We start from the raw sequence: 15,199 nt of genomic DNA, 5'->3' as shown, positions 1-15,199 counted from the left end.
ATGCAGTCCACAGACTCGAGGAGGAAGTGGATGATACCATCTCAACATCAGACTCAGTATTTATTGCTTTAGCTGACTTCACCCCTACTTCTCGTAATTGCGGAAAGGAATCATTCTATTAGGTTGCATTGCAAATTGGCAGCTTATTCATATTCCCTATGGGGCCTGGTCAAAGGTTGCAGTTCACAACCCCATAGGGAATATGAATAAGCTATAGGAATAAGGTGCCATTTGGGATGCATGCAGCCTACATTTTGCAAATGTTATTTATTTTCGGGTGGGTGGGTGTTAGCTAGCCACTGTAACACTACTGGTTAAGGTATGTTACCCACGCCACCAGTCATTACATTTTAATGACGGTGGATAATTATAACGTTAGCTTGTGTTGAAAGAGCTGTGCAATGGTGTTTGTGAGACAATGCTGTTACAATGTTCTGTGGAACAAGTGAAGGAAGTTTCCCTACTGTACAGCAGCTCCAGTAAACATTATCCCTTGTTATGGTTGCAAAAGTCTGGTAACTTTCACAAAAATTCCCAGCTTTACCAGAAATCCCAGTGGGAGGATTAACTCCCTGCATATTTTCTCCTGATTCTGAGAATCCTCTAACTCGGATTTCTTAAAAACCTAGGAATTTTCCAACCCTATGCTTTAAAGACCTTAAAGGAAGTAGAAGAGTTCCTCTTTGAGTGTTTTGACACCTCTTGGGCAGTTGGCCCCCTCTATGTCAAACTGTTGATGGAGTGGGGTGTACAGGAGTGACTGCTCATATGGCTAGACTGTGGCCTCCTGTGGTGCGTTGCAGTGGGGAGCCAGTCAGGGTTGGAGCTGCTTGGCGGTCATGCATGGTGCATGATGAGTGACAGGCAACAGGACTGCCTCAGCCATAAAACACACACACTTTTTCATGCGTCTGACCATAGCACCGCCTGGAGTTTGATAAACGGCATTGGCACTTGAATTGGAACCGGTGCTTTTTGGTCAGTGTCGAAAAATGGAAGCATAGGAAGAAAATGAGCTCGTATCTATGTGGTAAAATATGGTGCTGCATATTTGACGTTAGTGGGATATTTTGCTTGATGTTATATGGGGTACATTTATGTCACGTTCCTGACCTGTTTTCTGTTGTTTTGTATGTGTTTAGTTGGTCAGGGCGTGAGTTGGGGTGGGTAGTCTATGTTATGTGTTTTCTATGTTGGGTTAATGTGTTGCCTGGTATGGTTCTCAATTAGAGGCAGGTGTTTGACGTTTCCTCTGATTGAGAACCATATTAAGGTAGGTTGTTCTCACTGTTTGTTTGTGGGTGATTGTTCCTGTGTCTGTGTATACCACATGGGACTGTTTCGTTTGTTTGTTCGTTTTAGGTAGTCTGTTCCTGTTCGTGCGTTCTTCGTCTATATGTAAGTTCGTTTGTTTCAGGTCTGTTGCCTTCGTTTATTGTTTTGTAGTTTGTTCTAGTGTTCATTAGTGTTTCGTCTTTCATTTAATAAATCAGTATGTATTCATCACCCGCTGCGCCTTGGTCCGTTCATTCACCACAAGACGAACGTAACAGAATCACCCACCAAACCCGGATCAAGCAGCGGGTTAACGGGCAGCAGCGACAGCAGCAGTGGGTCAAGGAGGAATGGACATGGGAGGAGATTCTGGACGGAGAAGGACCCTGGGCAGAGCCAGAGGAGTGTCGCCGCCCCAAAGCGGAGCTGGAGGCATCTAAAGCGGAGAGGCGGCATTATGAGGCGCTAGCAAGGCAGAGCGGCTGGAAGCCCGAGAGGCTCACCCAAAAATTTCTTGGGGGGGGGGGGCTAAAGGGGAGTGTGGCGAAGTCAGGTAGGAGACCTGCGCCAACTTCCCGGGCTTACCGTGGAGAGCGAGAGTACGGGCAGACACCGTGTTACGCAGTAGAGCGCATGGTGTCTCCTGTACGTGTTCATAGCCCGGTGCGGGTTATTCCACCTCCCCGCACTAGCCGGGCTAGATTGAGCATTGAGCCAAGTGCCATGAAGCCGGCTCTACATATCTGGCCTCCAGTACGTCTCCTCGGGCCGGTGTACATGGCACCAGCCTTACGCATGGTGTCCCCGGTTCGCCAACACAGCCCAGTGCGGGTTATTCCACCTCCCCGCACTGGACGGGCTACGGGGAGCATTCAACCAGGTAAGGTTGGGCAGGCTCAGTGCTCAAGGGAGCCAGTACGCCTGCACGGTCCGGTATATCCGGCGCCACCTTCCCGCCCCAGCTCAGTACCACCAGTGCCTACACCACGCACCAGGCTTCCAGTGCGTCTCCAGAGCCCTGTTCCTCCTCCACGCACTCTCCCGGTGGTGCGTGTCTCCAGCTCAGTGCCTCCAGTTCCGGCACCACGCATCAAGCCTCCTGTGCGTCTCCAGAGCCCTGTACGCACTGTTCCTTCTCCCCGCACTCGCCCTGAGGTGCGTGCCCTCAGCCCGGTACCACCAGTGCCGGTACCACGCACCAGGCCTATAGTGCGCTTTGAGAGTCCAGTGTGCCCTGTTCCTGCTCCCGGGACTAGCCTTGAGGTGCGTGTCTCCAGTCCGGTACCACCAGTTCCGGCACCACGCACCAGGCCTGCTGTGCGCCTCAGCAGGTCGGAGTCGGCCGTCTGCCCAACGCCGCCTGCACTGCTCGTCTGCCCAACGCCGCCTGCACTGCTCGTCTGCCCAACGCCGCCTGCACTGCTCGTCTGCCCAACGCCGCCTGCACTGCTCGTCTGCCCAGCCCCGTCTGAGCCATCCGTCTGCCCAGCGCCATCTGAGCCATCCGTCTGCCCAGCGCCATCTGAGCCATCCGTCTGCCCAGCGCCATCTGAGCCATCCGTCTGCCCAGCGCCATCTGAGCCATCCGTCTGCCACGAGCCATTAGAGCCGCCCGTCTGTCCCGAGCCATTAGAGCCGTCCGTCAGTCAGGAGCCGCTAGAGCCGTCCGTCAGTCAGGAGCCGCCAGAGCCGCCAGCCAGTCAGGAGCTGCCAGAGCCGCCAGCCAGTCAGGAGCTGCCAGAGCCGCCAGCCAGTCAGGAGCTGCCAGAGCCGCCAGCCAGTCAGGAGCTGCCAGAGCCGCCAGCCAGTCAGGAGCTGCCAGAGCCGCCAGCCAGTCAGGAGCTGCCAGAGCCGCCAGCCAGTCAGGAGCTGCCAGAGCCGCCAGCCAGTCATGAGCTGCCCTCCAGTCATGAGCTGCCCCACAGTCATGAGCTGCCCCACAGTCATGAGCTGCCCCACAGTCCGGAGCTGCCACTCAGTCCGGAGCTGCCACTCAGTCCGGAGCTGCCACCCAGTCCGGAGCTGCCACCCAGTCCGGAGCTGCCACCCAGTCCGGAGCTGCCACCCAGTCCGGAGCTGCCACTCAGTCCGGAGCTGCCACTCAGTCCGGAGCTGCCACTCAGTCCGGAGCTGCCCTACAGTCCGGAGCTGCCTTACAGTCCGGAGCTGCCCTACAGTCCGGAGCTGCCCTATAGTCCGGAGCTGCCAGTAGTCCAGAGTTGTCCCTCTGTCCTAAGCTACCTCTCTGTCCGGAGCGATCTCTCTGTCCTGAGCTACCTCTCTGTCCTGAGCTACCTCTCTGTCCTGAGTTACCTCTGTGTCCTGAGCTACCTCTCTGTCCTGAGTTGTCTCCTCTATTTAGGAGGGGCGTTGGTGAAGGTTCCTGGACCATGGTCGGGGGCGAGGGTCGCCGCTCAAGGGACGCTATGGAGGGGGACAAAGACAGTGGTGGAGTGGTGTCCTCGTCCACCGCCGGAGCCGCCACCGCGGACAGATGCCCACCCAGACCCTCCCCTTGAGTTTTAGGGGTGCGCCCGGAGTTCGCACCTTGAGGGGGGGGGGGTTCTGTCACGTTCCTGACCTGTTTTCTGTTGTTTTGTATGTGTTTAGTTGGTCAGGGCGTGAGTTGGGGTGGGTAGTCTATGTTATGTGTTTTCTATGTTGGGTTAATGTGTTGCCTGGTATGGTTCTCAATTAGAGGCAGGTGTTTGACGTTTCCTCTGATTGAGAACCATATTAAGGTAGGTTGTTCTCACTGTTTGTTTGTGGGTGATTGTTCCTGTGTCTGTGTATACCACATGGGACTGTTTCGTTTGTTTGTTCGTTTTAGGTAGTCTGTTCCTGTTCGTGCGTTCTTCGTCTATATGTAAGTTCGTTTGTTTCAGGTCTGTTGCCTTCGTTTATTGTTTTGTAGTTTGTTCTAGTGTTCATTAGTGTTTCGTCTTTCATTTAATAAATCAGTATGTATTCATCACCCGCTGCGCCTTGGTCCGTTCATTCACCACAAGACGAACGTAACAGAATCACCCACCAAACCCGGATCAAGCAGCGGGTTAACGGGCAGCAGCGACAGCAGCAGTGGGTCAAGGAGGAATGGACATGGGAGGAGATTCTGGACGGAGAAGGATCCTGGGCAGAGCCAGAGGAGTGTCGCCGCCCCAAAGCGGAGCTGGAGGCATCTAAAGCGGAGAGGCGGCATTATGAGGCGCTAGCAAGGCAGAGCGGCTGGAAGCCCGAGAGGCTCACCCAAAAATTTCTTGGGGGGGGGCTAAAGGGGAGTGTGGCGAAGTCAGGTAGGAGACCTGCGCCAACTTCCCGGGCTTACCGTGGAGAGCGAGAGTACGGGCAGACACCGTGTTACGCAGTAGAGCGCATGGTGTCTCCTGTACGTGTTCATAGCCCGGTGCGGGTTATTCCACCTCCCCGCACTAGCCGGGCTAGATTGAGCATTGAGCCAAGTGCCATGAAGCCGGCTCTACATATCTGGCCTCCAGTACGTCTCCTCGGGCCGGTGTACATGGCACCAGCCTTACGCATGGTGTCCCCGGTTCGCCAACACAGCCCAGTGCGGGTTATTCCACCTCCCCGCACTGGACGGGCTACGGGGAGCATTCAACCAGGTAAGGTTGGGCAGGCTCAGTGCTCAAGGGAGCCAGTACGCCTGCACGGTCCGGTATATCCGGCGCCACCTTCCCGCCCCAGCTCAGTACCACCAGTGCCTACACCACGCACCAGGCTTCCAGTGCGTCTCCAGAGCCCTGTTCCTCCTCCACGCACTCTCCCGGTGGTGCGTGTCTCCAGCTCAGTGCCTCCAGTTCCGGCACCACGCATCAAGCCTCCTGTGCGTCTCCAGAGCCCTGTACGCACTGTTCCTTCTCCCCGCACTCGCCCTGAGGTGCGTGCCCTCAGCCCGGTACCACCAGTGCCGGTACCACGCACCAGGCCTATAGTGCGCTTTGAGAGTCCAGTGTGCCCTGTTCCTGCTCCCGGGACTAGCCTTGAGGTGCGTGTCTCCAGTCCGGTACCACCAGTTCCGGCACCACGCACCAGGCCTGCTGTGCGCCTCAGCAGGTCGGAGTCGGCCGTCTGCCCAACGCCGCCTGCACTGCTCGTCTGCCCAACGCCGCCTGCACTGCTCGTCTGCCCAACGCCGCCTGCACTGCTCGTCTGCCCAACGCCGCCTGCACTGCTCGTCTGCCCAACGCCGTCTGAGCCATCCGTCTGCCCAGCCCCGTCTGAGCCATCCGTCTGCCCAGCGCCATCTGAGCCATCCGTCTGCCCAGCGCCATCTGAGCCATCCGTCTGCCCAGCGCCATCTGAGCCATCCGTCTGCCCAGCGCCATCTGAGCCATCCGTCTGCCACGAGCCATTAGAGCCGCCCGTCTGTCCCGAGCCATTAGAGCCGTCCGTCAGTCAGGAGCCGCTAGAGCCGTCCGTCAGTCAGGAGCTGCCAGAGCCGCCAGCCAGTCAGGAGCTGCCAGAGCCGCCAGCCAGTCAGGAGCTGCCAGAGCCGCCAGCCAGTCAGGAGCTGCCAGAGCCGCCAGCCAGTCAGGAGCTGCCAGAGCCGCCAGCCAGTCAGGAGCTGCCAGAGCCGCCAGCCAGTCAGGAGCTGCCAGAGCCGCCAGCCAGTCAGGAGCTGCCAGAGCTGCCCTCCAGTCATGAGCTGCCCTCCAGTCATGAGCTGCCCTCCAGTCATGAGCTGCCCCACAGTCATGAGCTGCCCCACAGTCCGGAGCTGCCACTCAGTCCGGAGCTGCCACTCAGTCCGGAGCTGCCACTCAGTCCGGAGCTGCCACCCAGTCCGGAGCTGCCACCCAGTCCGGAGCTGCCACCCAGTCCGGAGCTGCCACTCAGTCCGGAGCTGCCACTCAGTCCGGAGCTGCCACTCAGTCCGGAGCTGCCTTACAGTCCGGAGCTGCCCTACAGTCCGGAGCTGCCCTATAGTCCGGAGCTGCCAGTAGTCCAGAGTTGTCCCTCTGTCCTAAGCTACCTCTCTGTCCGGAGCGATCTCTCTGTCCTGAGCTACCTCTCTGTCCTGAGCTACCTCTCTGTCCTGAGTTTCCTCTGTGTCCTGAGCTACCTCTCTGTCCTGAGTTGTCTCCTCTATTTAGGAGGGGCGTTGGTGAAGGTTCCTGGACCATGGTCGGGGGCGAGGGTCGCCGCTCAAGGGACGCTATGGAGGGGGACAAAGACAGTGGTGGAGTGGTGTCCTCGTCCACCGCCGGAGCCGCCACCGCGGACAGATGCCCACCCAGACCCTCCCCTTGAGTTTTAGGGGTGCGCCCGGAGTTCGCACCTTGAGGGGGGGGGGGGGTTCTGTCACGTTCCTGACCTGTTTTCTGTTGTTTTGTATGTGTTTAGTTGGTCAGGGCGTGAGTTGGGGTGGGTAGTCTATGTTATGTGTTTTCTATGTTGGGTTAATGTGTTGCCTGGTATGGTTCTCAATTAGAGGCAGGTGTTTGACGTTTCCTCTGATTGAGAACCATATTAAGGTAGGTTGTTCTCACTGTTTGTTTGTGGGTGATTGTTCCTGTGTCTGTGTATACCACATGGGACTGTTTCGTTTGTTCGTTCGTTTTAGGTAGTCTGTTCCTGTTCGTGCGTTCTTCGTCTATATGTAAGTTCGTTTGTTTCAGGTCTGTTGCCTTCGTTTATTGTTTTGTAGTTTGTTCTAGTGTTCATTAGTGTTTCGTCTTTCATTTAATAAATCAGTATGTATTCATCACCCGCTGCGCCTTGGTCCGTTCATTCACCACAAGACGAACGTAACAATTTACATTTGACATTTTAGTCATTTAGCAGATGCTCTTATCCAGAGCAACTTACATTAAGTGCATTCATCTTAAAGATAGCTAGGTGAGACAACAACATATCACAGTCAACTATACCTGACACGAACATTCCATTCCAAATAAACAATGGATATATAGCATTTTGCACACAAAAAAATCTAAAAATGTAATACACATCTAAAATCTATGCATAAAAAAATCGCAGAACAGTAATAGTTTACAAATACGTGAAGTTACCCATAAGCAATCATTTATGATGGAAAAACAAAAAAATTGGGGGATAAATTGGGGGATATAGCAATTTGCAAGATTTATTTTATACAACCTTTTTTGCTCATCTTCATCAAGGGTTCCACTAATGATGGTCCTGACTGTATGCCTATAGATTTATATACTATTTGCATATGTTTGTCTCAGTGCCTTGTATGTAAGGGATAAACATCCACATACTGAACATTATAATAGATGCCATTTATCCAAAGCAACTTAGCCATGTGTTCATACATTTTACATATGGGTGGTGCTGGGAATCGAACCCACTACCCTGGCATTACAAGCGCCATGCTCAACTAACTGAGCTACAAAGGACCATTAACTTGGAAATAATGGACAACGCAGTCGGACGAGACGGAGCCGAGGCCCTTAGTGTATTTCATTTTTTGAAGGTAATGTACAAAAAAGAGGCATGTATCCCGTTTATACCACAGTTGCCAACAAACAATTCTAAAGCACACATTTACCGGCAGAAATAACATGTTTTCAATGATACTTTACTTTTGATAAGTTAATTCATACTTTCTCGTCTTTCCACAAAATCTGGTTGTTAGTTCTATCCCTGTTGATAGAACTAACAACATTCTTTCTGTTCTACAGACATGGACGCGACCTAGTCGTTTGTTCATTTTTATTCGGTTGCCATGCTGTCTGGCAAGTGGCAACGTTCTTATCCCTTGCTTGCTAGCAAGCCAACTCAGGCTAACACAGTCATGTCAATCTATGCAGCCAAAATAACAGCAATGTAGCTGCATTTGCATTTGTTTAAACTGTTTTTGAGTGACATTCATTTGGATACTTCCATAACAATGAGCTGTAATGCTCGATTTCGCCTGGCATAGAACAGTTTGCCTTTTAGTTAGGACACTGTTCATTACGAGGAGATTGCATTGCATATCAAACACTAGGCTAGCTAAATAGTTTGTTGCTAGCAAACCTGTCAATAGGACAACCAAATTCAACAATATCAGTTGCTGAAAAAAGCTGGTCAAACTAGAAAGATATGGGAGGATTTGACAGCATAGAAGTGTGTGTGTGAGATTGTGCCCTAGGAGATTGTGCTGCTGTAACTCTATCCTGCTGCTACTTGTTTGAGCCTTGGCATCACACAGCCCTGTCTGGCCTATCATAGACAGTTTCTCTCTCTCTCTCTCTCTCTCTCTCTCTCTCTCTCTCTCTCTCTCTCTCTCTCTCTCTCTCTCTCTCTCTCTCTCTCTCTCTCTCTCTCTCTCTCTCTCTCTCTGTCTCTCTCTCTCTCACTGTCTCTCTCTCTCTCTCTCTCTCTGTCTCTCTCTCTCTCTCTCTCCTGTAATTACTGCCCTTTTTGGGACATAGTGTAGTTAGTGTCTGACTCTGCTCTGTTCTGCTGTTAGCCCCCCACACACTCTAAACCAGAGAGCTGTCAGTCTCTCTTACACTGCCTGTGTGTCTGCGGCTGGGGGCCACTGACATAAAGCTAGACAGTGGATGGTGAGGTTAGAGAGATGGAGGTGTGAGTGCATACAGTCACACATCAGACAGTGCTGCCTGCTCCACTTGATTGGCAAACATAGTGTGATAACCTGGCAACAGCAAAGGCCTAATTAAGTCCTCTTCTCCCTTCTCTCTCTTTCTCCTTCTCTCTTTCTTTCTCTCTTCCTCCCCTTACTTCTTATCCCCTCCTCTCCTCCCCTCCTCTCCTCTCTCTCTCCTGACTAGCTACCTAACATGAAGCCATCCAGGGCATTACCATTCCTCTCCGTTTAATAGCCACAGCTAATTCGTTTCCAATGAGGGAGTCATTACCACCTGAAAAAATTGACCATATCCCAGAGGATTCTTTCGCCGATAAAATTATCAGATAATTTGGTTTTGCCGTTTGAGCATACCGACGAGATAAACCACACAATGGAGTCGAGGGAGGGAAAGGGAAAGGGAAAAGGATTGGGCAATTAGGCTAACATTAGCCTTGGATTTATATTGTGGGAATTTTGGTGTGGGCCTATTCCCTATATAGTACACTACTTTGTACCAGAGCCCTATGGACCCTCGTAAAAAAAGTTGTGAACTAAATAGGGAATAGGGTGTAATGTGGGACGCATTTAGACATATCATAGATAGAGAAATGGAACGATTAATTGAGACAGAATTAATCACCCTGACTGATGTTTCCTTAAGCTACGATGATTCATAGCAGTTCAATTTAGATTGCTTCTAGTAATTGGGGCATTTTTGTTCAGCCCTAAATATGGGCAGCAAGATGAAGAAAACGGTAACATAGAAGTAAAACGGTTTTAACAGTTTAAAATAATGTTCTTCCCTCATATAACAAACTGCAATGCTAATACAGATGAAGAGGCTTTAGGATTATACCCCACAGCCAATTTCAATTTCTCCCATTTTCCTCTTTTCCTTGGCATCACACAGCCTTGCTTATCATAGACAGCCTCCACCTCTTCCTTTCCCCTCCCTCCCTCCCTCCCTCCCTCCCTCCCTCCCTCCCTCCCTCCCTCCCTCCGTCATTTACTTTATAGGCCTATAGCCCATCTGCCCCATACGGGGAGCTCCTTCCAGCCCTGTCCAATCCATTCAACACCTCCACTCTCCTCTGCTCTCAGGAGGAGCTTATTTATGTGGGCCAAAGGCCCATCTTACAAACGAGAAGCCACCAACCATTGTAATTGAATACTCAATAGGCAAGCCATTTAAAAAAAGTGGGATAGCATATTGCTAACATATTAATATACCCTGCCCTGGCGAAGGAACCATCATCATTCTAGTGTTCAAGCTGTTTTTAAAGAGCATTTAGCCCAAGTGCTCCCAAGTTCCTGGGGCTATAAAAAGAGGAAATGACTTATTTTTCTTTTTCTTCTTCTTCTTTCGCCTCTGTTGTAGTTCCTATGTTATGAATGTTTCCCCACATAATATTGTCTGTGTGGTTGATCTTGCTTATTTTCCCATCCATCCCCCAGCCCAGCCCTTCTGTTATCGGGGTGGAGGAATAGAAGTAGTTCTACAGAAGGTTATTGTCATGAAAATCTCAGGCGTTTTGACCCCCAGCCCTGTTCTCTCTCTCTCATCCTCCATCTGCATGCAGTGTGTGTGAGATGGTGGGGTGTTGGGGTAAGGATGTTTGCAGTGTGTGTGTGAGGTGGTAGGGTAATGATTTTTCCAGGATAGTTGACGTGGGTGTCTGTGTGGAAAAGGCACACAGACTGAGGGGCAGTGGAGAGAGAGCTAGATATACAGGGCAATTTAGACCTGGGTTTAAATACTATTTCAAATCTTTCAAATACTTTGTAGTGTTTGCTCTAGTCTGCCTGGAGTGCCAGGTGGGCGGGGTTTGTCAGGTGGGTGGGTTTTCCAATGTTATTTTTACTCGTTATTCATTATTCACTTTATTTTTTCCTCGTCACAATTTTTTATTTTATCTTTAACACTGCATTGTTGGAAGGACACGTTAGTTAGCATTTCACTGTATGTCTACATCTGTTGTTTACGAATCATGTGAAAAATCTGATTTGATTTGGAACCAAAACTTTTCTATTGGTTCCATTGCAACAGGCAAGTCATCAACTTATTCACAGCCAAAGTATTTTTAATAATTTCAAACAGTACTTGAACCCAGGTCGGATAGATATATGGCCATGGTGTTTCTCTTCTCCAACATCTCTAGCAATATGATTCATCATCCTGGCTTTGTTTGTTTGATGGACTGCTAGGGGGCCTGTGGCTGAGAGAGAGGGAGAGGGAGAGCAAGAGGGAGTGAGAGAGAGAATTTCCCATTGACAGCTCACCCACAGCGGTCTGGAGATGTGCCTCTTAGCTTGGGGAAAATATCCTGTGGGTCAGCCGGCCGGTCAGTCAGTCTCACTGGCGAAAACAAAGAGATGTGGAAGACAGATTAACTTAACTGAAACACCCTTCTCTTTTAAAGCTCCTCTCTCTCTCTCTCTCTCTCGCTCTCTCTCTCTCTCTCTCTCTCTCTCTCTCTCTCTCTCTCTCTCTCTCTCTCTCCTCTCTCCTCTCTCCTCTCTCTCTCTCTCTCTCTCCAAGTTTCCTCTGAGGATAGTAGACAGAAACATTAACCTCTGTGTTTACACCATGGCCTGATGATATACAGTTCAGAGCAGGGTACGTGTGCGTCATTTGGGACGCACACGTACCCTGCTCTGAACTTAGTCACTGTTACTAGCCGGCCTCCACTCAGTACCCTGCCCTGAACTTAGACTGCTGCCCTATGTAGAGTCGTGGCCAAAAGTTTTGAGAATGACACAAATATTAATTTCCACAAAGTTTGCTGCTTCAGTGTCTTTAGATATTTTTGTCAGATGTTACTATGGAATACTGAAGTATAATTACAAGCATTTCATAAGTATCAAAGGCTTTTATTGACAATTACATGAAGTTGATGCAAAGAGTCAATATTTGCAGTGTTGACTCTTTTTTTTCAAGACCTCTGCAATCTGCCCTGGCATGCTGTCAATTAACTTCTGGGCCACATCCTGACTGATGGCAGCCCATTCTTGCATAATCAATGCTTGGTGTTTGTCAGAATTTGTGGGTTTTTGTTTGTCCACCCGCCTCTTGAGGATTGACCACAAGTTCTCAATGGGATTAAGGTCTGGGGAGTTTCCTGGCCATGGACCCAAAATATTGATGTTTTGTTCCCCGAGCCACTTAGTTGTCACTTTTGCCTTGTGGCAAGGTGCTCCATCATGCTGGAAAAGGCATTGTTCGTCACCAAACTGTTCCTGGATGGTTGGGAGAAGTTGTTCTTGGAGGATGTGTTGGTACCATTCTTTATTCATGGCTGTGTTCTTAGGCAAAATTGTGAGTGAGCCCACTCCCTTGGCTGAGAAGCACCCCCACACATGAATGGTCTCAGGATGCTTTACTGTTGTCATGAATCAGGACTGATGGTAGCGCTCACCTTGTCTTCTCCGGACAAGCTTTTTTCCGGATGCCCCAAACAATCGGAAAGGGGATTCATCAGAGAAAATGACTTTACCCCAGTCCTCAGCAGTCCAATCCCTGTATCTTTTGCAGAATATCAGCCTGTCCCTGATGTTTTTCCTTGAGAGAAGTGGCTTTTTTGCTGCCCTTCTTGACACCAGGCCATCCTCCAAAAGTCTTCGCCTCACTGTGAGTGCAGATGCACTCACACCTGCCTGCTGCCGTTTCTGAGCAAGTTCTGTACTGGTGGTGCCCCGATCCCGCAGCTGAATCAACTTTATGAGACGGTCCTGGCGCTTGCTGGAATTTCTTGGGCGCCATGAAGCCTTCTTCACAACAATTGAACCGCTGTCCTTGAAGTTCTTGATGATCCGATAAATGGTTGATTTAGGTGCAATCTTACTGGCAGCAATATCCTTGCCTGTGAAGCCCTTTGTGTGCAAAGCAATGATGATGGCACGTGTTTCCTTGCAGGTAACCATGATTGATAGAGGAAGAACAATGATTCCAAGCACCACCCTCCTTTTGAAGCTTCCAGTCTATTATTCGAACTCAATCACCATGACAGAGTGATCTCCAGCCTTGTCCTCGTCAACACTCACACCTGTGTTAACGAGAGAATCACTGACATGATGTCAGCTGGTCCTTTTGTGGCAGGTCTGAAATGCAGTGGAAATGTTTTTTGGGATTCAGTTAATTTGCATGTGACTTTGCAATTAATTGTAATTCATCTGATCACTCTTCATAACATTCTGGAGTATTGGCTGTGTGTTTCGGGTCGTTGTCATGCTGGAAGACCCAGCCACGACCCATCTTCAATGCTCTTACTGAGGGAAGGAGGTTGTTGGCCAAGATCTCGCGATACATGGCCCCATCCATCCTCCCCTCAATATGGTGCAGTCGTCCTGTCCCCTTTGCAGAAAAGCATCCCCAAAGAATGATGTTTCCACCTCCATGCTTCACGGTTGGGATGGTGTTCTTGGGGTTGTACTCATCCTTCTTCTTCCTCCAAACACGGCGAGTGGAGTTTAGACCAAAAAGCTCTATTTTTGTCTCATCAGACCACATGACCTTCTCCCATTCCTCCTCTGGATCATCCAGATGGTCATTGGCAAACTTCAGACGGGCCTGGACATGCGCTGGCTTGAGCAGGGGGACCTTGCGTGCGCTGCAGGATTTTAATCCATGACGGCGTAGTGTGTTACTAATGGTTTTCTTTGAGACTGTGGTTCCAACTCTCTTCAGGTCATTGACCAGGTCCTGCCGTGTAGTTCTGGGCTGATCCCTCACCTTCCTCATGATCATTGATGCCCCACGAGGTGAGATCTTGCATGGAGCCCCAGACCGAGGGTGATTGACCGTCATCTTGAACTTCTTCCATTTTCTAATAATTGCGCCAACAGTTGTTGCCTTCTCACCAAGCTGCTTGCCTATTGTCCTGTAGCCCATCTACAATTTTATCCCTGATGTCCTTACACAGCTCTCTGGTCTTGACCATTGTGGAGAGGTTGGAGTCTGTTTGATTGAGTGTGTGGACAGGTGTCTTTTATACAGGTAACGAGTTCAAACAGGTGCAGTTAATACAGGTAATGAGTGGAGAACAGGAGGGCTTCTTAAAGAAAAACTAACAGGTCTGTGAGAGCCGGAATTCTTACTGGTTGGTAGGTGATCAAATACTTGTGTCATGCAATAGAATGCAAATTAATTACTTAAAAATCATACAATGTGATTTTCTGGATTTTTGTTTTAGATTCCGTCTCTCACAGTTGAAGTGTACCTATGATAAAAATTACAGACCTCTACATGCTTTGTAAGAAGGAAAACCTGCAAAATCGGCAGTGTATCAAATACTTGTTCTCCCCACTGTATATACACTGCTCAAAAAAATTAAGGGAACACTAAAATAAAAATTCTTTACATAGTTGAATGTGCTGACAACGAAATCACACAAAAATTATCAATGGAAATCAAATTTATCAACCCATGGAGGTCTGGATTTGGAGTCACACTCAAAATTAAAGTGGAAAACCACACTACAGGCTGATCCAACTTTGATGTAATGTCCTTAAAACAAGTCAAAATGAGCCTCAGTAGTGTGTGTGGCCTCCACGTGCCTGTATGACCTCCCTACAACGCCTGGGCATGCTCCTGATGAGGTGGCGGATGGTCTCCTGAGGGATCTCCTCCCAGACCTGGACTAAAGCATCCGCCAACTCCTGGACAGTCTGTGGTGCAACGTGGCGTTGGTGGATGGAGCGAGACATGATGTCCCAGATGTGCTCAATTGGATTCAGGTCTGGGGAACGGGCGGGCCAGTCCATAGCATCAATGCCTTCCTCTTGCAGGAACTGCTGACACACTCCAGCCACATGAGGTCTAGCATTGTCTTGCATTAGGAGGAACCCAGGGCCAACCGCACCAGCATATGGTCTCACAAGGGGTCTGAGGATCTCATCTCGGTACCTAATGGCAGTCAGGCTACCTCTGGCGAGCACATGGAGGGCTGTGCGGCCCCCCAAAGAAATGCCACCCCACACCATGACTGACCCACCGCCAAACCGGTCATGCTGGAGGATGTTGCAGGCAGCAGAATGTTCTCCACGGCGTCTCCAGACTCTGTCACGTCTGTCACATGTGCTCAGTGTGAACCTGCTTTCATCTGTGAAGAGCACAGGGCGCCAGTGGCGAATTTGCCAATCTTGGTGTTCTCTGGCAAATGCCAAACGTCCTGCACGGTGTTGGGCTGTAAGCACAACCCCCACCTGTGGACGTCTGGCCCTCATACCACCCTCATGGAGTCTGTTTCTGAACGTTTGAGCAGACACATGCACATTTGTGGCCTGCTGGAGGTCATTTTGCAGGGCTCTGGCAGTGCTCCTCCTGCTCCTCCTTGCACAAAGGCGGAGGTAGCGGTCCTGCTGCTG

General features: G+C 50.3%; 1 protein-coding gene across 1 annotated transcript in view; it reads left to right on the top strand.

Moving 5' to 3' along the window:
* adkb (adenosine kinase b) overlaps nt 1-15,199 on the top strand; it is a 280,913-nt gene that overhangs the window by 169,996 nt on the left and 95,718 nt on the right. The gene's annotated exons all lie outside the window — the stretch shown is intronic.

Source organism: Salvelinus namaycush, chromosome 4 (assembly GCF_016432855.1).
Source record: "Salvelinus namaycush isolate Seneca chromosome 4, SaNama_1.0, whole genome shotgun sequence".
In the NCBI taxonomy this organism is placed as follows: Eukaryota; Metazoa; Chordata; class Actinopteri; order Salmoniformes; family Salmonidae; genus Salvelinus; species Salvelinus namaycush.
The sequence above is the reverse complement of the archived record's forward strand: the minus strand, read 5'-3'. Positions and strand labels throughout refer to the sequence as shown.